The 27680-nt window shown below is 41.8% G+C and overlaps 1 protein-coding gene across 2 annotated transcripts in view; it reads right to left on the bottom strand.

Moving 5' to 3' along the window:
* The window catches only part of FAM135B (family with sequence similarity 135 member B), a 177190-nt gene extending 153164 nt beyond the window's left edge, over nt 1–24026 (bottom strand). The window contains exon 1 of one of the 2 annotated variants that reach the window (XM_052703566.1): nt 23860–24026. The gene's annotated coding sequence lies outside the window, so the exon portion shown is untranslated. Of the gene's footprint in view, nt 1–15358; nt 15456–23859 lie in introns of those variants that run through there. The other variant, XM_052703567.1, reaches the window with a different exon arrangement.
* Between the last annotated feature and the right edge of the window lie 3654 nt (nt 24027–27680).

Raw genomic sequence — 27680 nt, forward strand, 5'->3', positions numbered from 1 at the left:
AACTAGCTTTCCAATTTAACAAGAAGGGAAATTTCCAGTTTAATCAGAGGGCTTTAAACTAGAGTTGCCAGGGAAAGGGATCCTCAAACCATCTCATTTTGAGGCTGATGATGGTAATGGATGGCCTGGATCTGGAGCTAAATCACAGGCCAGTAAGACAGCAAGACCTAAAGTGCCAGATAAGGATATTCCAATTGGTAAATCAGCCTCAATGGTAGCCCAATTCAAATGCTTGCACCTTAATGCAAAGAACATGGGGAACAGGCAAGCAGAGTTACAGGTATGCTCATGCCTACAGGGCTATGATGGCATTGGCACCACTGAGATGTGGTAGGATGGCTTTCATGACTGAAATGTAGGAATAAACAGGTATAAACTCTTCAGGAAAGACAGGCAGGGAAGAAGGAAAGGGGTGTTGCTCTCTACATCAGTGACCAATTGGAGTACATAGATCTCCATCTGAGGATAGATGAAGAGCTGACAGAGAGCTTATGGTCTAGGGTTAAAGGGAAGGCAAGGGTGCAGACTGCTGGACGAGACCCCCTGTAAAAAAACAGGAGCAGCTTTGCATTCACAAAACATGATCCTCCTGGGGGACTTCAACTACTCCACCATCTGTTGGAGGGACAAAACAGCAGGGAACCAGAAACTGTCCTGATAATTTCCTCTTCCAAGTGGTACAGAAATCCAAAAGAAGAGCTGCTGTGCTGGATCTTGTCCTCACCCACAAGGAGGGGCTGGTGAGTAACGTGAAGCAGTATTGGCTACAGTGACCATGAAATGGTGGAATTCAAGATCCTTAGGGTACCAAAGGGGTACCAAAGAAGGTGTGCAGCAAGCTTGCCATTCTGGACCTCAGGAGAGCAGATTTCAAACTCCCCAGCGAACTGTTTGGCAGGGTGTCATGGAATAAAGCCCTGGAAGGAAGAGGGGCCCAAGAAAGCTGGTCAGTCCTCAAGAGTCATCTCCTCCATGCATCCCAATAAAAGGAAGGCAGGCAAGAATGTCAAGAGGTATCTGTGGGTCAACAAGGAGCTTCTTTCTTAAGCACAAAGTCTATAGAGAGTGGAAGCAGGAATGGGTTACCTGGGAAGACAACAAAGAAGTTGTCTGAACAGCTAAGGAAACGGTTAGGAAAGTCAAAACAGATAAAATTAAATCTAGACAGTGATATAAAGGGGAACAAGAAGAAATTCTACAGGTACATCAGTGATAAAAGGGAGGCCAGGGGAGACCTTATAGCAGCCTTCCAGTATCTGAAGGAAGCCTACAGAAAAATCGGGGTCTGACATTTTATAAGGGCGGGTAGCAACAAGATGAAGGGAAATGGCGTTAAACTGGAAGTGAGTAGATTCAGATTAGATATTAGGAAGAAGTTCTTTACTGTAAGGGTGGTGAGACACTGGAACAGGTTGCCAAAGGGAGGTTGTGGATGCCCCTCCCTGGAAGCATTCAAAGTCAGGCTGGATGGGGCCTGATCTAGTGGGAGGTGTCCATGCCCATAGTGGGGGGCTGGAAATAGATGCTCTTGAAGATCCCTTTCAATCCAAACCATTCTATAATTCTTCAGAAGACACAAGCTGTTTTAAAACAACATATGTTTGTGTTCATATTATCTTTCCAAGAGAGAATTATCATCATCAACTTCAGTTTGCAAAGCTGGTTAACGTTTCTGTGTATTAACCAATCTAACTAAGGATACTTTCTCATGTGTTAAAGGATGGCTGTTTAAAAATAAAAATAGAAATAAAAAATTGCAGTTACATCACCTCCCAGAATTTTGTGTAGTTCCAGGAAACATGAAATGTTGTACTCTCATTAATGAATTTGCACAACCTGGATTACAGGAGAGATATTGGCAGAATGACAGACCAAGATGATAAATTATCCACTCTGAACCCTAGGTATTGCTACAGAAAAATAAATAAATCAAATAAAGTCAAGTAAATAAGATTAAAATTGAATGATATTTAAGGTGAATCTTCATGAGAGATTCATTCTGCAAAATACAAGATATTATGTCTATCTTGCTTGTTCAGAAACTCCTACCATACCTCACAGGCATATAAAGATAAACCTACTGATAGAGTAGTAGATAAATCTACTAATAATCAGATCCAAGACATTGAATAACTGTCTTCTCCATTTGACAATAATCTTAGGAATGTGACCTTCCTTGAAAAAATAAAGAAGACAAGCTACACAATTAGTCTGCTGTTGTGCATCTCTCTTATTCCTCATTTCAAGGAATATCAGTCACTCTCATTCCACATTATTTCCATTCCACTCTGGCAAAGCATCCTTCTTAGCAACATCACAGAGCATTAATTCTGCTAGAGATGCCAAATCACATAAACAAAGTGATACAGAATATTGTTTACAACAGTGTAAGGAATCCCATAATGTTTTATTTTTCCTGTCTAAATTATATATATATGTTTCCACTTCAGATTTTAGCCTTGGCAGGCTTAGAACTAAGCTTATAGGCTCAGTTAAGAGATCAGTTCCCACTCTCAAGAGATACTCATATAACTCCAAATGCCACCAAACCAGTCAGGTGTTGCAAGATAGCTTCCAGATCACAACTACGTAGGTCAGGGAACATAGCATGCTGACTATTAAAGGATATCACAGAGGAAAGAAAGATGTAGTTTTGAACCTTTAAGGGAGTGCACACCACTTAGCTCTCACTGTCTCCTGGCTGGCTTGTTGACTGATGACAAGAGCTACAGATGGAAAAGGTGGGAGGGAGTAAAACAGAAAGCTGTCCAGCTCTTACACTTCCCAGACTGTCAACAGCTCTTCCCTGCTACTTTTTATGAAGCTTTTCCAGTTTCCCTAGGAAGGATTATTCATAGCTTTAATTACTCTCAATTTCTAAGAAACAACTTTGAAACAGAAAACAAAGACACGAGAGCTCATCTCTGCTCAGTGAGGACCAATGTCATTGATTCCCACCAGCTTCAAAGGGATCTTAAATGAACAATTTCAGAAACTTGGCACAATTTAGAGACAGCTTCTTTCAGGGTTGGCTGTCCAAAGCCCACACTTGAGCCAGATGGGGACAGCTTTCTAAAAGACCCATATCCTTCCAAGGTAATGCATTTCTCTGATTTCCTCCAGTAACATTTCATCCCAGACTGAAATTCAGAAATTCATTTTGTGCACCCGGGGAAATCTCACTAGGCCTACATTTTAAATATGACATTGTTTTCCTGCCTTACCTCTTCCCCCTCTGATCTTCAAAAGCCAGCTATGTGCAAACTGAACTGAAAAGAAAGTAATGAAGTTTGACAGAGATCTGAAGCCTAAGATAACATCTCACCAAGGCGCTAAGTCTCCCGAGCCCATTGTAATAAATAAATGGCATACTGTAAAACACAAATGAGCATCTCTGTGGCTGTGATTTCATTGCCTCGATGGGGGACCTGTGCCTGGAATGAGGCCAGCTATGTAATTCAATACTCAGGAAGAGCGCACAAATGGACCTCAGGAGAAGGATCGATTTTAATGTAATCCTATCTACTAATCAAAAGCGACTGAAGAATTAACATTCACTAGGAAATGTCTCCTCAAAGTTGTCATAGCTTATTGATAAAGATAGCTCTGTTTTAATTAAGATACAAAATGCCAATTCCAAGTCTAATTTTAGCTGCAAATAATCAGTTATTGATGATGAATCTGCCTGAATTGTTTTGACCCGCTCCAAAATGCTGTGATTTTTATTCCAGATCAACCACTGTGGACTGCTTTTCTGTGCTGCAAGAAGACTGCATTCTCACACTGCCTTCATCCCCCAGTCACGAGTCCTCCATAGCTTCTTATTTTCATAGTATGAAATGCATTGCTGGCTCCATGCTAAAATTAACTCATGGCTCTCCATCCTCCACTGTCCATCCATCCGCAAGACCGTATTCTGCTTTATGTATCATATGGCATGCTAAATGTAGCAAGCTAAGATGCACATCTCAAAAAGCCAAGTGATGCCTCAAAAACCCGAGTAAGGTGTGTCAAATATGGTAAGTGCATTATGTCCTCATACAGAGCAGAAAACACTATGTAGTCTAGGCTGGGTGAATTTTACAAGACATGCAAAACTAATTTGTTTAAGCCCACATTCAATGCAGGTCTGTATCTTCTGAACCCTGTAGATCACCCTCCATGTTACTGCCAAATACTATAATCTCTAAATGTAGCATATTGATGTTTGTGGTTACACTTATCATTAAAAAGCACAAATCATACAAAGAGCCGTTCACAGTGGAACACTGCAAACTAATGCGGCCCACAGGAAACATCATCCATCAGTGGAGCAGCACTTGCAGAATCTCTTGTCCACATGGCGACATTTCTCCCTAAGCCTCAGGAACTAACTACAGGCCAAAGGCTTAGCTTCACACAGCAGACAAATCTCTTCTGATTTAGTGCTGTAACACATTAACTGGATGGACCAGGCTGAGAGCAACCTGATCTAACTATAGATGTCCCTGTTCATTGCAGGGGAGTTGGACTAGATGGCCTTTAAAGGTCCTTTCCAACTCAAATAATTCTATGATTCTATGATCCATAGTTGGGCTGAACATCAACATGTAGAAAGGAATTTTCTCAGCTTGCAATGCTGTGAGTTTTCCACAAAAAATGCTGCAATTTTATTGCAAAACAAATACAACACACTCCGGATTTTGCAAGATCATGGGGCAAGCAAGGGGTATTGGGCCACATATGTAGATAGTTTCACCCCAATCTTAAATGCTGGAACTTAAAGGCATTTACTAATTTGACTCAAATCAAAATGCATTCTAATTCCAAACATTTATATTGAAGAAGATACAAACAGCAAGACCAATAAATTTTCCACTCCACGTGATAAACTGCATAGCTCCACAACCCAGCAGTTCTTCAACTGATCTCCCACTCTTGTTGTTGGGATGGAATGTTTCCAAGGTGTGAATTGACTCAAAAAATCATGCTTCATTTTTTTTGACTCAGCTGCCTCCATCTCCCTGCTGCAGAGCTGTCAGTCTAAACTCACCCCTGCTCATTTCCAGGGCTTGCTGACAGCTCTTTTGTACCTTGCAGAACAAAGTACATGGCCTCTTCCCCTCCCACCCACTTCTTTGCAATCAGCTGGTGCAACTGTGACTCATCCGCTTCTAATACAGTCTTCAGAGACCTGTTCAAGAAGTTTATCATCTGCTTTCATGGTAGCTGCAGCTTTCATAATTAGTTGCAAATGCTTATAGAGGACAACCTTTAAGGCTGTCATTTTTTTTCTATAATTTCCCTGGATTAGATGAGGATGGGGTCCTTCAGAAGACTGATAGCAGAGGAGCTAATTCCTCTCAGGACTTGCCCTCTATCTAGTATAGAGAGCGTAGATGGTAATAGAGATGTAGAAGAGGAGAGTGATGGGAAAGATGCTGAGATTTTGGTGAAGAAGAGATTGCTTGTAGGTTAGAAGGAAAAGGAATGCAGGTACAGAAAAGGAAGCCAGCAAATTAAAGAAAGAATGCATATGATCATAAAATCATAAAATCACAAAGGTTGGAAAAGGCCACTAAGACCATCTAGTCCAACCACAAACCCACCAAGACCATGCCCATTAAAATGCTACATAACCCATCTTGTACTAGAAAACACAGCAATCCCAAGCCCACCTAAGATGAAGGGCCTGCAGATACAATTAAAAATAGGAGATTAAGTTTTGAGTGACTTGAGTTGATCGCAGGAACTTGTTAAATTCTTAAATCAGAACAAGATACTGAGGATGGAGTACCCACATTCTGCTTCCTAGTGAGACAAATGCCTAAATCAAATAAACTAAGGACTTCATTTTTAACATTTCTTATGTGATTAGGAAGCATAAGGACAAATCCCCTTTAATATCACTTATCCAAACTGGGCAGGGAATCAGGAAGCATGAAAAATGCTTGTTAGGCTGCACCTGGAGCATTGTCAAAGTCTGGTTCCCACAGTCCAGAAAGGACAGAGAAAGACTGGAGAGGATCTAAAAGAGGGCCACAGAGATCGTGGAATCATTAATGTTGGAAAAGTCAAAATCATTTAGTCTGGCCATCACTGCATCGCCATTGTGTCTACTACACCATGTCTCTAAGTGCTGAATCTGATCACAGGTTTGTAGAACTCACCCCATGAGGAAAAAAAAAAAAAATAGCTGAAGAATTTAGGTCTTTTGGCCCTGGTGTATAGAATGCTTGGAGAAGAACTCATCACAGTATTCCAGTACTTAAAGGGTGGCTACAAAGATAACATAGGCTCTCTTCATAAGGAGCCATATGGAGAAGACAAGGGGCAACAGTGTGCAAGCTGCACCAGAAAAGGTTTTGTCTTGATGTAAGAAAGAACTTTTTTACAGTGTGAACAATGAATTATTGGAACAACCTCCCAATGGGCGTGGAAAACCTCTATCACTGGATGTTTTCAAGATGCAACTGGACAAGGTGTTGGATAACCTCATCTAGGCTCCCTTTTCTCACAGAAGTTTGGACATGATGATCTTTTAATGTCTCTTCTGCCTAGGCTATTCTACTATTCTATGGCAAATACAATTTAATTTTGAAGATAACGAAGAGTGGAAAGAAAAAAGCTAACTTTCAAAAGCAGAGGAGACAAGCAAACACAGCTCTCTGTCTTAACTACTGGTTAGAGGAATAAGAGGAAGAATAAACTCAAACATGCTCTGCTTAATGCTGAAATGTAACTGAAATGCAGCATGTTTCTATACAGAGGCAACAAAAACAAAGAGATTGGAGCTGAGGGCAAGTTAGCAAAAAGTATAAAGCAGAACATGTCTGTGAGGCTAGAGGTGAGGAAATCAATTGTGCTACCTGCTGAAACAACACTGATTTCAGGCCCTATTTTTCATGGGGCATTGTATCTGGACCGGTCTTCACGAAGCAGCAGTGTGACCTAAGGTAGATCACAGAATCATTAAGGTTGGAAAAGACCACTAAGATCATCAAGTCCAGCCATCAACCTATCCCCACCACTAAACCATGCCTCTCAGTGCCACATCTACCCTTTTCTTGAACACCTCCAAAGACAGTGACTCCACCACCTCACTAAGCGTCCTGTTCCAGTATCTCAGCACTCTTTCTGAGCATACATTTTTCCTAGTATTCAATCTGAACTTCCCCTAGCCACTTTAGACCTCTGTCTCTCATACTAAGACAGTGACAAAGATGAAAAATGGGGACAAGGTGTAGAGCTTTTTTCTAAGCTGAGAAGAAAACAAAGAAAGAAGTTTGCCCGCTAGGGCTTTGCTGCCTTTAACCTTCATGTTTTAAATGTGCAATCATGAACATTGCAGTTTTAAGAACCAGAGAAAGTTAATTATATATTTTAAAATACATACATTACTGCAGAAGAAACACAGCACCAAAACCAGAATGTATGAATGCCTTTTAACAAGGAATGCACTGTGACATTTAACAAGCGAATAAAAATACAGATATAGTTGCCTATACAATAAAGCCTAATGTTATGCATTCTCTGGCCTATCAATATCAGCGCCAAATTAAAAAAAAAAAAAAACTACAATGGCTTCTATGTATGGATAGGGACTTATGAACCAAGAAATAGGTCTCAGAGATTGCCCTTTGACTTCAGCGTATTGGAGATGAGTATTGAAAACATATAGGCAACAGCAATACCAATGAAAGAGAATTCAATAAGAAGTAAAAATAACCCTGCAATGAACTGTTACAGACTGCATTTACCGATGAGCAAGTTTTGTCATAATTGCCCTCAGACATTACTTGATGCAAAAAACGAATCTGATGGGAATATAGCCTCTTTTTCAGCCTCTACACAGACACAAGATACTTTAATTTCATGCTGTAACTGTGGAAGTTTTCGTTGTCTGTAAAATTGAACAGTATGTTTTTACTTCTTCTTTAAATTTTGCTAAGCCCTTCTTCCCTTCCCTTCCCTTCCCTTCCCTTCCCTTCCCTTCCCTTCCCTTCCCTTCCCTTCCCTTCCCTTCCCTTCCCTTCCCTTCCCTTCCCTTCCCTTCCCTTCCCTTCCCTTCCCTTCCCTTCCCTTCCCTTCCCTTCCCTTCCCTTCCCCTCTTTTTGGTAAGCTTCATGGCTTAAAAATATTTTTAACCAATATTCAGAGTATTGCTTTTCACTTTCACAGAATTTTATCCTCCTCCTCCATTATTAAAAATTATGTAAAAAGAAAATGTAAATAATTTATCTGATTATTTTCTTAGATACTCAGTAGCTAGTTGTGCAGTGCACTCCTGAACATAGTCTGGCATGTCAGCTACCTTTCGGACCTTAAGAATAGGTGCAAAAACCCCTCTACATTCAATTAACTTCATTAATTTCTATGATAGGAGCTTAAAATTCAATAACAGATTTTTCAATTATGGAGTTCATAAAATCATAGAATCGTAGAATCACATCCTGCATGATCATCTAGTCCAACTCTCCTCCCATTACCCTTGCTACCACAAGCACTAATCCATATCTCGTAGCTCCCTATCCAGACACTTCTTGAACACTGCCAGGGACAGTGACTTGACCACCTCCCTGGGCAGCCATTTCAGTGCCTGACCACTCTCTGAAAAAGTTCTTCCTTATGTCTAACCTAAACCTCCTCTGATACAACTTGCAGCCATTTCCCTGTGTCCTGCTCGTTGCCTGGGAAAAGAGGCCAAATCCCTCTTCACCACAACCTCCCTTCAGGAAGTTGTAGAATGCAATGAGGTCTCCCCTGAGCCTCCTCTTTTCCAGACTGAACAATCCCAGCTCCCTCAGCTGCTCCTCATAAGACTTGTGCTCCAGACCCCTCACCACTTTTGTTGCCCTTCTCTGCACACACTCCAGGACCTCAACATCTTTCCTGTAGTGAGGAGCCCAAAACTGAACACAGTACTTGAGGTGCAGCCTCACCAATGCTGAGTACAGGGGGATGATCACCTCCCTGCTCCTGCTGGCCACACTATTTCTAATGCAGTCCAGGATGCCGCTGGCCCTCTTGGCCACCTGGGCACACTGCTGGCTCACGTTCAGCCGAGCATCAACCAACACCCCCAGGTCCCTTTTCTCTTCACACTCATCCAGCCACTCGTCCCCAAGCCTATAACACTGCATGGGGTTGTTGTGCCCAAAGTGCAGGACCCGACACTTGGCCCTGTTGAACCTCATCCCATTCACCTCAGCCCAGTGATCCAGCTTGTCTAAATCCCTCTGCAGGGCCTCCCTACCCTCAGGCAGATCGACACCATCTCCCAGCTTGGTGTCATCTACAAACTTACTGAGGGTGCACTCAATCCCCTCATCTAGGTCATCAATAAAGATACTAAATAAGATTGGTCCCAGTACTGAGCCCTGGGGTACACCACTTGAAACAGGTCACCAGCTGGACTCAACTCCATTCACCACAACCCACTGGGCACGGCCCTCTAGTCAGTTCCTTACCCAAAGAAGGGTAGACCTGCCCAGACTGTGGGCAGCCAGTTTCCGCAGGAGAATACTGTGAGAGACCATGTCAAAGGCTTTGATGAAGTCTAGGTAGACTACATCAACAGGCTTTCCCTTGTCTACTGGTCATAGAAGGAGATGAGGTCAGTCAAACACAACTTTCCTTTCATGAACTCATGTTGGCTGAGCCTGATCCCATAGGCAACACACACAGGCCCTGTGATCTCATCCAAGATGATTTGCTCCATGATTTTCCCTGGTAAAAGTTAAAGTGACTCAGGGTAGTTTTCCCTGAGTTTTCCATATTCATAACTGGAATAACATTTTAATTCTTTGCAAATCCAAAGCATGGAAGTCTTTCTATCACTAATAGTTCTGGTCACCTGCTTCTGAAACTTTCTACTTAAAATACAGAATCCAAAGAAGACAATCACCAGATTAAAATGCACTATTTTAGAGGATTTCATATAGTGCAATGTTTTGGACAGCATGCTGTGGGACATATAGCAAGAAATTGTCTGACTGTGTGAGTAGGTGTGTGTTTATATGTGTTCAGACTCAAAATGAAAACCCCGTATTTCCCACAGAACTGCATTTTTCTAAATATCTTGATCCGAAAATTTGTGATTCAATGAATCAGCATGTTTCATTTGTGTTGTCTTTTTGTTTTTGGTTTGTTTGGAGAAGGTTTTTGTTTGTTTTTTTCCAATTCTATATGAATGGTTTTCCAAGACAAATGAAGGTTGAAATAAAGGTAGGCACTTCAAAATAAAACTGTCTGAGCTTTCCAAAAGGGTTAGAGTCCACTCAGTTTCCAGCTTATTCACAAACTAAGTTTTAGAAGATCAATACTTTTCATAGAATTATGTCAGGGGTTTTTTGTTGTTGTTGTTTTTAATTGTCAAACATTTCTTTGAAGGAAAATAATCACGATTAATCACGATTAATTCTTATTTTCACAAATAATTCTCATTCCAGCTCTTATGCACCAAGTATTCTACCTGCTTACAAAGCATTTTACACAGAGAAAAGTTTTCTTAAGGTTCTCTCCTCAAGCATTGAGAATTAGAACACAGCAAGGGGTATTGAGACATTCAAGTTAATTCCATTGTATATTACCTTGTATTCATCAACAGAGAATTTCTATTTCCTTCATATGATCTGTTGTTTCCGCATGCTGAACTTGATAATTTTACATTTCCTACAACTTTATTGCTTTGCTGATCATTCCCTTTTTTATAGATCATTGATTTAATACGTGCTCACAGTAGATTTGCTGAGACTTATCAAAGATTCATAAACAAAATGAGATAAATAACGTTCCCAAAATTATAAGAAAGCCTTTTACATTCTCCCTCAGCAGTTCCATTGCTCCAGACTAGAAGACAGAAAAAAATAATACATGATTGGTTTAGATTTCTGCTGATAACCCACTCATCTGACCTGCAGACCCTGTGAGAGCAGCCACAGAATTCAATAGTTGTGTGTCATATTGCACAACAGCAGAGAGAGAACAACCATTTAAGTTTACTTCTCAACATATACTCAGCAATGTTTAAGCTGTCCTAAGAGAACATTGAACAGGAGTGAAAATTTTGGAATGAGCTTCCAAAATGCAGTATGCTCTAAAGAAAAAAAAAAAAAGACAAAAAACCAAATAACATTAAAAAAAAAAAAAACACCCTGGAAGATCAGTGCTCTTTTACCCTATTAGCATCATGCAGTGTAGTACTACAACAAGACTATCTACTCACTGGCTGGAGAAGGGCCACAGCTTCCTCCAGCAGCTACAGCCCCTCACACTGGCATTTGCACCACCAGCTCATGCTGCACCACATGCCACAATCAGAGCCACAAATGGGACCAGAATGCCCCATCCACCTTCTGGAAAGGAGTTACTCATTGTCACTCTGTTGCAAGTACAAGACCTTAACGCACAATTCTTCTCACAAGGCTGCTGCTGATATATTAGATGGGGCTTTGAGCAACGTGGTCTAGTGGAAAGCGTCCCTGCTCATGGCAGGGGGGTTGGAATAAGATGATTTTTAAAGTTCCTTCCAAGTCAAACTGTTCTATCACTATCTATACACAGATATAGATATAGATAGAATATATTCTATTCTATCTATACACAGAATCACAGAATGGCCAGGGTTGGAAGGGACCTCAAGGATCATGAATCTCCAATCCCCCTGCCACATGCAGGGCCACCAACCTCCATATTTAATACTAGACCAGACTGCCCAGGGCCCCATCCACTCTGGCCTTGAACACTTCTAAGGACAGGGCATCCACAACCTCTCCGGGCATCCTGTTCCAGTACCTCACAGAATCACAGAATGGCCGGGGTTACACCTCATCCTTTTGGCAATCAAATCCCCACCATCCTTCTCCCCCTGCTCAGAAAAAGCTATTAAGATATAAATAACATATTCGCAATTAATAACGCTGCCTGCAAAGAACTGGTCAATAATGGGAATTTCCTCCACCAAAATATATTTTTTTTTCCTGAATGTCCTACCATCACCTCTGCAATCACCAGATACATAAGTATCTCTTTAAGAGGAGCTGTGTGTTCCCATAAATGCACCCACACAATGAGCTAAATTACTCCTCTAAATAAAGGGTACTGCATATCCGAACCACTGCAGACGTGTGCATAAGCTGCCTCCAAACAGTTTCTACAGGGAGCAAGGGAAACATGGCTGAGATAGAGTAGTGCTGGAGGACCCCACCACATGGGGTAGATCGCAGTGATGCTCTGGTGCAGCTGTGGGCCAAGCTAAGGCAGTTATAGTGCTTCAACTATCCAAGCTGACTCATTGCCTTTTCAATCTCAAAGTTCAAATTGATTTCTCCAAGTAGGCTACATTGTTTTCCAAGTAAACCATTCACTCCCTAACTACATCTTACCCCTACAGTGTGTAATGTGATGCAGTGCTTAGGGTTGTTTCAGCATTCCTTTTCTTCTTGTAGCACAGCAAGTAACTAGTCATGAGAAAAGGGGTGTATTGCCAGGCCATAAGCAGAACGGTTTGGAAACCTGAATGACAAAGGCAGGAGGCCTGCATGTGACCTCTTCAGCACCAAGAAGGTCACCGTATCACATATTGAAGGAAACTTAAAAAGAAGTAGCAAAGGCACTTGGAGAATAAGCCTAAGGCCCAGGATGTCCACGGTATGTTCCATCTTTTGCAAGATGGATAACACTGGATATGCCTGGAGGAATGACAGACATATACAGTGGAAATAGTTCTTCCTCAACTATTTGTCCAGGTTCTCCCTAAGATGCAAAGTTTGAGCGTGAACTTTCCATCCTAAAGTAGGCGTTTAAAAGCCTATCTGTGTAATGGCTTAGAAATAGCTTCTCCTCTGCCCTGTCCATGAGGAGAAGGTTGGCAACTTTAGATGAAGTTGAAGCCACCACAGAAAACTGAAGCAAAGCAAATTCAATTCTACCCATGACCAGAATCTCATTTAGAATGTGAACACTCATATGGCATTATCTTCCCATACATGAACTAGCAACAGTCTTTTTACATAGAGACCCTTAAGTAAGAAGGTAAGGGGAGAATGGGGCTCTGTGCAAGTTTCTCAGCAAGCGGGAAGAGCTGACATCAGCTCAACAAGTAATCAGACTGCATGACCAGACCCCAGTGGTCTTGGCTGCACAAACAGTGTTTCACAGGATAACCTGGAGTCAATAATCCTCTAGTTTTTCCAGCCCTGAACTCCTGGAGAAGATATTCTTGTCCAGTGCAAGTCAGAGCTCCACAGTGGGAGTAAATAGAGCTGCAGTACCTCCAGGTAGTTTAATGTCAAATGTGGGATGAAGACAGAAAAGAGAACTACTAATAATGAGATCATCATAACCTTTATCACAAGTGCACCATGGCTGTATAACCATCTACATTTATAAAACATAACTCAATGGAACTGTTCATAACCAAGATTCACTCCACCACTCATACTTCAGCTGAGTAGATTGTGCGTCTGTCTTAAGATTAAGAAACACTGTTCCTTCTAGCCAGAATAGGCTATAGGGATTCTGTTGCCAACCATAACATATAAAAGTTTCTACAAAATTACAGTCACACATTAAGGCATATGTCTCACATTTAACAATGTTTTTCTTGTCAGCAAATCCAGCTAGACCATGCCAACATTTTGTTTCATTCATGCTGTCTTCAAACTCATCTGTTTGTGAGGGAGGAAAAAGGAAAAGGAGAGAAAAGAAAGTGCAAGAGAGTTAGCAAAATATAAAAACAGAACAAAATTGGAGTTAATTTCACAGATAAGCCTCAAAAATGAAGGAGCACTGATAAAAAAAATAATAAATTTGGGCAATAACAGCATTTCCTTTACTCCTCTCCCATGTTTTGAAGTTGTCATCCTTGATTTCTTCTGGAAAATGAACAATGATTCTAAAATCTACCCTCTTCACATCTACAATGAGTGGACTCCTTGACTTCTGCTAAGCCTCGTTCTGCTGAAAGGTCTCGTCATTTTCACTGCTGAGAAGTCACCTTGACAAGCATCAGCCACTCCTGAAGAACACACTCATGACAAATAAAATCAATCACACTGCAGGCAGAAGAAGAACAAAATGACAGCTACCCCTTTGGAAATTATCTAAAAATCTGCATTAAGAAAAGCATTTCCTTACATGAAACACAGCTTATACAACTAAATAATTCATCATAATGAATTATTTAGAAAGATGAGGACCAAGTATGTTTACAAGTCCCAAGCTGTTTTTACAAAAGGGAAACATTTATATAATTGGTCCTCAAATTCTTTCTAAAGTGTTCTTACAATGAGAGGCTTCAGATTATCAGTGACATTGCTCCTGAAAGCAAAAACTTTTTTAAACTGAGCTTTTGGTGGGAAAAAGAGATAAGAGGGAAATGAATAAGCGATTATTTTCTAAAATAATCTTTTCTTGGTGATTACTGCCTCTGAGTGGATCATTCTTCCAAAAGTCATCCTTCAAGCCTTATCTCGATGAAGGTAAAAGGTCTACAAACCAGCCATAACTGAATAACTGACATAAGGCATTATCTCCCAAAAGAGTTGTCTGCCCTGTACAGAAGCAGAGCAAGCATAGCTCATTTCACTATAAACACCAGCATTTTCCTCCTGGCAAAGCTTTCCAAAACCTCCCAGAGGGAGTCACTTATGCCAAGGAATAAACCCACCTATGACAGCCCAAGGAAGCATTTGAGAAGTTCATCTTCACCTCTATCACACTTTGCATGTCTCAGTGTCTGAGCTTCTTCTGGGCACCTCCATGGTCTGAAATCCTCATGGAAATGCTCTTTGCATGTCCTCTCAGATCACTTCCATCTGTGAATATGATATTTCCATGAAAGATGCTGCTGACCATCCTGACCAATCCAAAGCTTTTACAGGCCATCTGGTTTTCATTATAGATGGGTAAAAAGCTGTACTAGAAAAAGCCAGTATGCATGAACCCATACATAAATGAGTCTGAATCCATGATTTGAGCAGTCTGACCCTGATTTGAGCAGGAGCTTGGGAGAGAGACTTCATGAGATTCCTTGCAACCTGAATTATCCTATGAACTTATCATATGAGTAAAAATGGCTTTTGCTATTCACTTCATTGAAGAATAAGTAGAATAGCACTCCCAGAAAATAGTTTCTCATTTTTGATGTTCCTTTTATTCAGAATAACTTCAACCCAAAGAAGCCCAAGAGTAACTACAGCAGAATAAATAACATCTGTGCTTTTCCTGGCTTGTCTACAGCAGATTTCCTGACACCAAGAAGCATTAGAGGAGACACAAGGAAAAATCATGTCCTTAGATTTAGTGCTTGTAATAATACACCATGGAAGGAAAACAGGCAGAAGAAAAGCTTAGGTGCATCAAGGAAGGGGCTTACCTGTAGGTCGAATCTTTCAAACAATTCTGTTAGCTACAGTTCTCCAGTATACTGCCATTTTCTGCTCTGAGCAAAGCATCTTTTTTGTATAGTAACCAGACACTTGACTTGGGAAAGAAAGCAAGGCACGAATGAGAATACAGCCACCAGTCACTCCTCCCACCTGCAGGTGTGGTAGCAAACCAGTCATTCTCTTCTGACCTTCATGTCTCTGTTTTCAAAATAGTGAAGGATTCCCACCAAAATTGGAATTTATTACTCATATTGCAGGAATTTCAATTTCTTGTCTTCATTCTTTCAGCCCTATGTTGCTTTTGTGTCTGTTCTCCAGGGAAGATGCCTCATCACTTGTGTCCAATACAGTTAATTATATCTTTTCACAGAGCACCTTTCTTACTCTACAGTGTGTGCCCTGTCTTTGATCTAATATCTGACAATGTTCTGTGTTGTATGGCTGATGCTGGCATTAGATGTCTCCTAATTAAATCTAACGAACCTATTTCATGGTCCCCCATTACCACTGCATATATGCCACTCTGCATTTGCTGGCACAGAGACTTCAAAGTTCATAGCAGAAAAACAAGCACATGGTAAATCAGATTTCACCCCTGTATTGCTCAAGTTGACAGGATGGGTATGCTCTGAGAGGCTGCAGAGAATAGCAGATAAATCACTTTGAGCACAAACAACCCTTGTGTAGAGAACACTCCAAGGCACACAATTCAGCAGGGATTGTAGCATCTGCTGTTTATCCCCACAGCACCCACAGCAGGAGAATATGGTAGAAGAGAGGACCCCCTGTCCCTGCTGCAGGTCATTCCCACCTTGCTGGTCACTGCCCACGCTAGCACAAACTGGCTTCAGTAGTCACCCTGCATAGCTTGTTTATGGCTCTGGGTAATGGTTAACTTGCTGAGGATACTAATTAACTTGCTGCAGGAGGCTTAGCACACACCTGAGGCGGAGCTTGGCTGTGGCTCGTGTGGGTCACCAGCCAGCACTGATCAGCAGCTGCTGAAAACAAAGGAAAGCCATTTGTCCCCACTGCCAGAACGCGATGTGTGTTCAGCCTGTGCTGCTGTAGGCAAGAGTTATGCTGTTGTGTATTTTTAGTTCATCTGGCAGCAACTATTTTTGCATTCCAATTTCTGATGCTGAGTTATCCTACCTTCTGTTTCACAATTAGGGTATTATTATTAGCTACACAAAACCAATAAGCTGCTTGGCACAGAAAGTTTAACAAGGCACTTATGTCACCCACTACCAAAGCAAGTCACCTAAAGAAAACAAGGTTTAATCTACAGTGCTACTCAAAATTGGTTGGAGACTGCTGATCATTTCTCATTGGTTTTTACTACAACAGTGTTTCTTCCCTCCATAGACAAAAGAACTGATGCAATTTAAATCTATTCCCAAACTCCTAACATCTTCCTCCCTTCCCCACCATCTTGGCACATTTGACATAACCCTGTGGAATTGTTGTTCCTTTTCCTTTTGGGATAATCTGCAGATATTTATTCTTGCAAAAAAGAGTAGCCTTCCTGACGTAGCTTCTCTGCACCTTGTCCCTCTTCTGCATCCTGGTGCCCTGGGCTTTGCTGCTCAGTTCCCCAGACAAAGATGAGGAACATTGTGGCGGACATGGCATCCCAAGTTGAAACAGGAGTGTGACTTTGATCCACCCAGAACAGTCAACAAAAGCCCTTCCACTGACACGGTTCAGGCTTCCATGCCTTTCTCAATCAACAATCTCTGTACACCCTTGTGCATTATCTTTTCTTCTGAAAAGCCTTTTGTGCATGGGGACAAATCCTGCCGTTTCTGAGGTCAGTGGCAAGCATCCCTTTGACTGCAGCAGTGAAAGGGCTGGCTGGCTGTTGAGCAAGGCACTCTAGAACCTAACACAATGCAACTTTATATTCTGTAACATCTACCCTGAAAAACTGTACCCCCACACAGCTCAGCTTAAATGCAGCTGCAAAGGGAGAAGGAAAAAGAAAGAAAGCAATGAGAATACATGGACAGAAAATAGATGTTTTCAGCTGAGATTTTAAACCAAGACAGAAAACCAAAGAAAATAAATAAAGCTGCACTGCTGCATGGCATAGAATAGATTTATGCAGTTTGGTGTAGCCTGTAAGCACCTGTAAGAAGTCCCCTGCAGCTGCAGACACTGCTCTGCTCTACTGAAATCCATCTGGTTTGTCTCACAGAGACCCTCGTGTTTTAAGGCATAGGAGAGTTGGGAACTATGCCAGTACCTGCTGAACTCAGGTGCTCGATCACACAGAGGGTGGGCAAATGCCACAGGTATCAGAAGATAGCAAACCTGTGCCTTGTGCTTAAAATGTATAGCTCAGAGGTTAATTCTCTGTAGAAGCCAAAAAATCAGCCACAACATATATTATGTTAGATCATACAAATCCAGAAGAGGGTTACTCAAAGAGACCTGCTTTTCCAAAATTTTCTCTTGCCCTATTCTTTTCCATCATCTCTAGAACAGAACAAAAGGGAAATTTCCTTACACAGACAAAATCATTTCACTGTGAATTCACGTAGACCCCCTCAAAGCTGGTGCTCAAAAGCCAAGGACATTTTTAGTGAGACTGTAAGGTTACATACACAAGAATCATCTGTCTGCAGTGAAGCCATGTCACAGCCACTGAGAAGCAACAAGAAGATAGGAGTGAACAGGAGAGGGAGATAATATAACAGAAATGAATATTTTCATACTGAAAAACCATGGTTGTAGGAGACTCCAGAAGGGGAATTACTGGTCCTCTTGCTCTCTTTCTGAAGTAATTTCAGGAAAAAAAGGCTTCCTTTTCCCACTGTTCCATCTTTGAAACAGTGCTTTTGGCACTAGGGGCTGATATACTGACTAAGATGCAAACAATATTTCGCTCAAGCCACATCCTCCAAGTAATGCTTATGTTCACCATAAGAAACTCATGGCATACTGCTTCTTAGCCTCAGAAATAAATGCAATGTTATCAACACATTAGGAGGCAAAATTGTGTGTTAAGAGATTCTGGCAGAGCCACGTTCTTTCCTAGTCACCAGATCTGGATAGAAACACAACACGAGAGATTCATTTGCCCATCAGACTGGACAAAGAAAAAGCCTGCTGCTCACCATGCTGCTCAGTGATGGCAGCAAATGAGTTGTCTCTCCCAAGCCAAATTACATTAAGAAAGCCCCACTTGTAGTGCTGCATGCTATGAATCCTTAAGAGCCACACTGCTACCAGGAAGACAGAATTTGAAATTTCCATGCCAAAGAGACAGATGCTAACTTCTTGTAGCACCACTGCTATGTACTATCAGTACAGCTATGTAGTATAAAGACTGACATCTACAATTCTTCCTTTGAAGTCCAGTATTATGTGTAATATCTAGCCTAGGATTACTAGTGCAACAACACATCATCAGTAGGTTAAAACTAACCTGTTTTACCCTATCCATGAAAACACTACATAAGTAAAAACTTGAATAAATGTAGATAAATATGTCTAGTGAATACAAATCAGAGGGTACAAAAGAAGCAATTTTTTAAACATGTATACCAGCAGGTCTTACCCTAAGGATGAGAAAACACAACACACATCACATCAAGGATATGAAGGTATATCCCATCTATCTCATGCTGCCTCAACTGCAGTAAGACAGTAAAATGGTGTGACTCTGTTTGTCCACTTAGGATTTTTGCATGGACTCCTGCAGAACTAGAATCACCTTTTTTCTGACACAACTATATAAACTTCAGTACTAATATATAGCCATTTCTGAGGTATGGGTGCTCCAGTCACACGAAAACCACAGGATTCTCTGCTGATTTGCATTAACACATGGATGCCAGCAGCATCTTAGGAAAGGAAAGGAGTTCTTTTTTTACACTTTGTTGGGATGCTCTATCTGCTGCAGACAGACAGAGGAAATGTAAAACTTCTGGATAGCTGCACAGAATCACAGAATCATAGCATGGCCCAGATTGAAAGGGACCTCAAGGATTATGAAGCTCCAACACCCCTTTCACAGGCAAGGACACCAGTCTCCATATTTAATACTAGGCCAGGTTGCCCAGGGCCCCATCCAACCTGGCCTTGAACACCTCCAGGGATGGGGAATCCACCACCTCTCTGGGCAGCCTGTTCCAGCACCTCACCACTCTCTGTGAAGAACTTCCCCCTGACATCCAACCTAAATCTTCCTCCCTCAACTAAACCGTTTCCCACTGTCCTGCTATCATCTACCATTTCAAAGAGTTGGCTCCCCTCCTGTTTGTTGGCTCCCTTAAGGTACTGGAAGGCTGCAATGAGGTCACCCTGCAGCCTTCTTTTCTCCAGGCTGAACAAGCCCAGCTCCCTCAGCCTGGCTTCGCAGGGGAGATGCATTAACCCTCTAAATGTCTTTGTGGCCCTCCTCTATACCCTCTCCAACAGCTCCTTGTCTTTTTTGTACTGGGGGCCACCGACCTGGATCCAGTTCTCCAGATGAGGCTTTACAAGGGCAGAGTAGAGGGACAATCACCTTCCTGTCCCTGCTGGCCACCCCTCTTCTGATGGATCCTTAACATTAATAATACGATTAGAGAAAATATATATATATATCTTTTCAGATTTTGATTTGGAAGGAGCCAACTTGTGACTCACTCACCTGACAAGTTGAGATTAGGTAAGTCATGGTATTGACCTTCCAAAGCCAGATCAGCCCAGCAGCCACAACTGCTATGGGCAGCTTCAGCCCACTACCTCCAGGAGCAGTGTTAGTAAGGGTCATGCTGTGTCACAGCCCCTGGTTTTCTTGCAGTATGTAGGGTACTGCCAGTATGCAAAGATGGACTCATAGAATCATAGAATCACTAAGGTTGGATAAGATCATCTAATCCAACATCAACCTATTAACAACATGAGGGAGACGAGAGGAAGTGCACAGGGAGATACCTGCACTAATAATGCTCTTAGACACACTTCTGTCAAAGCCTTGTGGCTGTGCTGAAGGAAGCATGGACTCACAGCCCATCTCACCAACCTGGGAAAGGTTTTAACTAATGAGCAAGGAAATGCTGAGCAAAGTAGCCAAGAGGTTACTCTACTGAGTTGATACACAAAAAAGGAGTCTTTCCAAGTGCTGAAGAGGGTACAGAATACAACAAAACAGAATAGCATAGTTCACTTGGAAGGGATCTACAAAGACCATGCCCAACTGTCCAACCTTTTCAGGGCAAACCAGAAGTATCTGCTAAATGGACATGAGTGCCCATATTACATGAGCACAGGCACAGTTTGGACTTGAGGAGAACCTGCCAATACCAGACTAAACATCAGATGGGTATTGGGGGAAAAAAAAAAAAAAAAAAAAAAAAGTTTATTTATCAGCCCCAGAGCTCCTCCTATTTTCAAAGGGACCAAACTGATAAAGTGTCCAATCTTTGGTCTCACCCTCCCCTTGCTCTCAGGAAAAACTTTTATTTTCCATGGTTACGTGTCTGCCTCATTAAGCAGCAGATCTAGCCCAATCTCCATACAGTGTAAACGCAGACGATTACAGAATTGCAACAAGGAAAATCACAGTGTATGATTACTGAATGGAGTAATAAAAGGCAGTTTATGCATAGCCTCAAAAAAAAATGAATAGCATTGTTAAACTGAATGCCAGGTACAACACTGATCATCAGATCTTCTCTTGACTCAGATTACTGTATGGTAGAATCTGGAAAACAGCAGCTTCCTTATTTAAAAAAAACAAAAACAAAAAACAAAAAACAAAAACAAAACTACAGACTGCTGCATTTCAGAAATGCCTGTTTCAACCTGTTGGCAAATGCTAACTTCTGACAACTATAGTACAAGTCTCCCTTTGTTCTGAGCTCTAAGATACACAGTGGGTGACTAATGAGAATAAGGAGTTGGATTTTAAAAGGTGCTTAATAATACCATTAGTTACATAAATAGCTTTTTCCTTAGAAATGTGCTAGCAAGCAACACTATGTGGTCATCAAGAGACCAGCTGTTAACAGCTGTGCACAAAACAATAGAAAGACAGTTACTATACAAATCAGTGTAATTGAACAAGACAAAAGGTAAAATAGAAAAGCTTTCGCTTCTAAGCAAAGGGAGAAGGCGTTGGGATAGGGGACACCAAGCATTAAAAATTGGTTATTTGATATGGAAAAGAATTTTTATTGTTTACACTGATGTCAGATAAGATGCCCCAACTTTTCATAAGCAAAAAGTAGTTTACAGTGCTCCTTCCACAGAGTAGTTTTCTGACAAAGCACTGCTTTTAAAAAATGCACGTTTCCTGCCTTTCCCAGAGCTATTTCTAGGAGAAGTTTTGCTTCCCTGTGGTAATCAGAAGTCCATGGATGAGTTCTGCCTTCCCCATAATCATCTCCCCAAAGCCAGCAAGCAGCAAAATAAGACTACATCTGAATATTTGCAGAGTGTTAATATGTAATCCCCAAAGCCCTTTGACCTTCAGTCATTTGCTGTACTGATGAGAGGATCACTGCTCCATGCCGTACTGAGGTGCCCCTTGATTATGCACTTCAGATCTCTGCAACACATATAAACACAGTCTTAATCCTGCCTCTGATGTCCTGTGCCAGAAATATGATCTTTTCAGGGGCATTTTCATAGGTATTTTTGTTCTCTGCTATTGCCAAGGGGAAGCTGAAAAATTGGAATGATCTCCAGATTTCAGGCAGACACCAAACCTTATGCAGAAATACAGTGTAATGTGGCTCTGCTGGTTCCACGTCCTGACGACTGTGCTCGTACAGTTCCTGTATTGAATTAACACAAGAATCCAAAATCATTCCCTTCTGTTAAATCTCATGTCCATGAGCACTGTTCTTAATAAGGGTCAGACAGCCCCTTGTAGACCTGTAGTGATAATAAGGTCAGGCTTCTTAAGGAAATTATTTTGCTGATTGAAGCATCTGTTCCAAAGCCTTGCCTCTGTTTTCTTTTCCTATCCCTCATCCCACCAACTTTCCTTGCAATGGGATGTCATCCCTATATGATTTTTACAACACTTCTGCATAAGAACACAAGGTCCTGCCTATCCAAATTCTTTGCTTTGCTGTAGCATGAAGGAGGAAGTTGTTTATGATCAGAGAGAAAAGGTGGGTCCAATTCTCTCTATACCTCTTTTGGAAATCACAGATTATCTTATAGCTCCAGGTAGTTGTAGAGGGATCTGCAAGCAAGTAGCAAAACACAGGGCTGTGACAAAAAAGCCCTGTGATTTTCAACTCAGGTTTCACATGAAAGATGCCCCTTTACTATAATACCTGGCATGCAGTCATATCCGGAGTGTCCCTCCATAGTAGAGGAGTAATGACTGTATCATCTTGTGGGACAAGCTCAAGAGCCTTCTGTTAGAATGCTTATCATCATTTAAGCCAGGGGCATGCAGCCATGCAGACAGGGATGATGTGGGAAGGACAGGGGAACGTAAGGACATCAGACAGAGAGCGGGGGGTTAGAGGAGACAGAGACAGCAACAGCAGCTCTCCTTACTGCTGTCCAAAAAAGTGAGAGGGAGAAGAACAATAAAAATACTACTTACATGCAGGTGGAAAGAGCTCTCCCTCTGCAGTCATTACATAGCAAACACTTACTGCTGGGCTTAAACTTACTTCTCATTCTCTCCTCTTTCGCACTCCCCAAGCATGTACGCATTCATCCACAGACATTTTCCTTCACAAGGACACTCCAAAGCTTTGGATCCCTTCAGTTTTTAAAACAACAAGGATTGTCCCCACACACCTCTGGATTAGAGCTATTTTCCTGCCTTTTTGTGTGCATTCACGCTTTCTCATATGGAGATGAAGTGAGCATCTCACTGCCTGACCATCACACCCACATCTTTAAGAAGATTTATTTTTCTTCTTAGAAGGTATAAAGACATAAGAGCAGTGTTTTTACAAACACGTATGTGTGTATATATATGTGCAGACATAGTTATATTGTTATTGCAATGATTCAGTCTGGCTTTAAAGCACTTAAGATGAACCTGCTGGACTACAGCAAGGCTGCTGGTCTTGGCTATCACACACCTCCCTGGCTTGCAGCTCTGCTGAACACGATGAGAGAGATTTATCTGTGGAGTGGGCAGAGACAGAAGTGTGTTGTCGCATGACATTTTTTTTAAAGGGTTATTAATTACCATGTCAACCTTAGCTGTGCGGCTGCTGCCCACTTTTATTTTGGAAGAACAGCCGTTCAGCACTCTTAATCACATCAGGTGCCCCAATCACTTCGTTTCCAAACAAGCTTTTAAAATATTATTCCTTATTCCTCATCTAATGCGATGCAGGAGAGGGAGAGGGTACAGTATGGCAGAGATGGGAAATAGGAGCCGGAAAACATGCTTGCCTTGAATTGTCATCACACTGCCGTTGGAAGCCGGAAAACTAGCAACAAACACTTGCACGCAAACACACAGCAGGCACACAGCACATCGATCGCGGGGAGTTTGCCAGCAGGCTCTTACCTGGGTTGTGCGGGATCCCTCCGCTCCCTCTCCCCTATTTCTGCCCCCCGTGGGGAGCGGCGGGGCCGGTGCTGTGGTGGGGTGACGGTGCAGGTAGGGGAAGGCAGGCGGCTGGCTGCAGCCTCGGCTGCCGGGCTCTGGCTCCTGCCAGGGCTGCTGCTGCTGCTCCTGATGATGCTGAGGAGGAGGAGAGCGGGTGAGGAGGAGGAGGATGCTGGCGATGATGCTGTTGCTATGGTTACCCAACTCCACGGCGGCAGCACCACTTGGCGCAACAGCTGCCCCAGCACCCTGAACTCCTTGTCACCCAAAGGGATAGAAGGACACGGGTGTGGAATATCACCCCACAGCCCCGGCAGAGGGATAGGGAGGGAGGGAAGCATGCAGGGCATTTGCTCTCTGGAGAAGTGTCGGGGCTCAGGGATGCCACGCTGTGTCCAAAATGGGTGCATGGAAATGAAGTCTATCTCTGTGAAGGTCGAACAGCATCTTCTGGGAGGCCAGGGGGTTATTTTGGAGGTGCTTTGCATTTTTGTAGGGAAGGGATCAAGTAGTAAAGTGGAAGAGGGAGTAATTTTCAAAGTTCTTGTTCTGATGCAAGTCGGAACTTTTTAATCATTTAAAACGAAGGTCAATCCTCTTTCTTTAAAACAAGAGTTAAAAACAGGACTTAAAAATAAGATTTTACCTCAGCACAAGCTGGAAAACAGGAAGTTCTGTATGAACATGAGAGAAAACTTATTTACTTTGCAGGTGACAAAGCACTGGAATAGGCTGCCCAGAGAGGTTGTGGAGTCTCCTTCTCTGCAGTGATTTAAAACCATCTGGACACTTTGCTGTGCAACCTACCATAGGGAACCTGCTGTAGCAGGGGGTTGGACTGACTGATCTCCAGAAGCCCCTTCCAAACCCTGTGATTGCACTCCTTTGCATAGGAAAATCCGCTTATGAGCCAACTCCTTGGGTGAGAAAGATCTGCTTCTAACCACAAAACACAGAAAAAATATTTCCAAAAGGAGCCCTCTTACACAGCCCAGGACATTTATAATTCATGCCTAATTACATGGAGCAAACAAGCTGAACTTCGCCTATCTCTAGGGATCTGAAAATAAGATGGGAAAAATCCAAGGTAGATGGGCTGCCACATGATCAAAATGTGGAGTCCTAACTGAGAGAGACATGTGAAACTGAGGCATTCAGTTGCCATTTATCTATGAAATACACATGTCACGAGGCTCTGATTTTGCACTGGAACATCACAAGATGCATCAAGGTCACAACAATCAAATAAATGTCACTTCTGTCCAGACATGTCAGTACAATGCTGCATACTGCTTATAAGCCATGACAGTTCTTTCCTGAGCTGGTACTGTTTGCAGGACACTGTGATACCCTGTCTAAAAACTACAAAAATAGAAAAATCACTGGTGGAACCTTTCTAAAGGGATATGCCAGAGCTGCCAGAGCTCTCTTTACAGCCTGGATGCCACAGAGGGCATTAACTTTTGAGCCCGAGGCAGCAAGGAGATGGCTGGAAAGTTTTTTCTATTAAATTAGTGGCTGCAGGATGTGTGCTGGCAGCACCTCTGCCTGAAGTATTCTAGAACATGGTGTGTGCACATCATGTTCATTTGAAGAGTCGTAATATTGTTCAAATAAAAGCATTTTCTATATATTTAATTGCTACAGGAATCACCCATCTGAGGAGCAAAATGCATCAGCTAGCATACATTAAATCCATCTTTCTTTGGGGTAACTTCTCATTTCTCAGTCTTTATATATCTTATAAGACTACTTACTATATAAACCACTGTCCCTATAAGGTTTTTAATTAATGCTTTAGGCAACAATTCTGATCCCCACTCAAAGACTATAAGGAACAGTAGTCTCAAAGGGCTTTTCTACCATTCAAAAGAGATGGAAGAAAAAATGTCATCTGTTTTAAGCCTTAGAAGAGGTGTTCATGAAAAATTAGATAGTATTGTGAAGCATTTCTCAAAAGCTGAGAAATAGTATTTGGGGTATGTATGGCCAAGGGGCTTCCCTGCTGTGATTTGGGATGCAAGGGGAGATGATCTCACTGCATAACTAATTGTAAGCAAATCCAAATAATCATCCCCTTAGCTGACAGCAAAATGCCCGTTTCTTATGAAAAGATCACTAAAACCTCAGACAGACTTTATTTCTGCTAAGTCAAGGAGTGTATTGCAAAATGTAACCACTGAGATATACATGTAATCATCTTGAAAGCAAGTATTTTTTACCTTTGCTTATAAGAGCTTTTTGTCGAAAGCCACATCTCTGAGTTATAAAAGAACATATGAGAAAAACTAGTCAGTCCCTTTGTCTTCAGATGCTTTAGATCAGTATGGCTGTGTTACACCACTGACAATCTGTCTACCTTAAATCTCTTGCTGGCTCTGGTCTGCAACAAGGAGGAAATATCCACCCCTAAGGACATGCAGAGCCCACTAAAACACATGGCTCCTTTACCTCACTGCCTGGTAACTGCAGAGTGCACACCTTCAGCTGTATCAAGGGAGTACAATATGGATGTAAAGCTTCAACATTAAATATATATATATATATATATTGTTCTCAGTCATGCAAGAAAGTCTGGAATGGTGGGAGTAGTGACTTGCACTAGTTCAGTAGGGAACTGAGTCATGTACAATATGTAAAGTGTTGATTTCAGAAGTAGCTATAGTTCTCTAAAGAAGGACCTATCCCTGCCATCTGTGACACAGCCTAGAGAAACGCCTGCATTTTCAGTCATAACTTTCATTTTTAAGGCTAGAGACTGTGGCACAGTTTCAAACCAGGAATTACAGACTTCTGAGGACACTGATGGTAATACACACCTATGTTCAGGCATCACAATTGTGTCTCCAGCCAAAAGAGGTAAAATTCTGTAACAAATCAGGTTAGATCATAAAATCATTAAGGTTGGAAATGACCACTAAATCATCTAGTCCAACAGCCAACCCATCCCCATCATGCCCACTAACTTTGTCCCTTAGTGCCACACCAACCCTTTTCTCAAACATCTCCGGGGATGGTGACTCCATCATCTCCTCGGGCAGCCTGTTCCAATGCATTACTATTCTTTCAGAGAAAAAAAAAATCCTAACATCCAACCTGAATTTTCCCTTGTTACTTTTTCTCTCCTCTGACATCATGACAGATCCCCAAGGCTGACTAAATAAGCTGTAAATATCTCAACCGCTCTGAAATAAAGGCAGTCCCAACCCTAACTCTTATTTGGAAGAGTTGCCTCAGCAAAACCAACCACCTGAGGTCTGATGTCTGCCAATGAAGGACAAAATAAAAATATTGGCACCAACACTTGATGTCACAGGGCCTGCACAGCAACAAATGTCGTATTCTAGATTCCTTGTGTAGATAACCTTAGATCTAAAAAAAAAACCCAGGAACTGATATTCCCATTAGGTGAAAATATGCTTAACAGATGTTCAATGGAGTAGTCTATGGTGCAAGGCCCAAGGTGAGTTGCAAATAATTTCTATACACTTTAGACTCCCCTTTGCTCCACTATCTTCTACTACTTGAACTGTAACATTATAGTTAGTCTATCCATTCTGGTAAGAACAGGATAATATATGCATATTTATATATATATAAAAATAATTGAATTAGATCAATAACATCAACTTCTCCTAGCAGCTAAATGTCAGTATATAAAACCGTACAAGATGAAACACAGGTGTGCAGGTTAAACAAATATAGAGTACAAGGAGGCAAGGGCATCTTGGGCAACTCACCCCACATGGCAGGGAAAGACTACAATATTAAGCTTCCAC

Source organism: Tympanuchus pallidicinctus, unplaced genomic scaffold (genome assembly GCF_026119805.1).
Source record: "Tympanuchus pallidicinctus isolate F22 unplaced genomic scaffold, pur_lepc_1.0 scaffold5, whole genome shotgun sequence".
Lineage (NCBI taxonomy): Eukaryota > Metazoa > Chordata > Aves > Galliformes > Phasianidae > Tympanuchus > Tympanuchus pallidicinctus.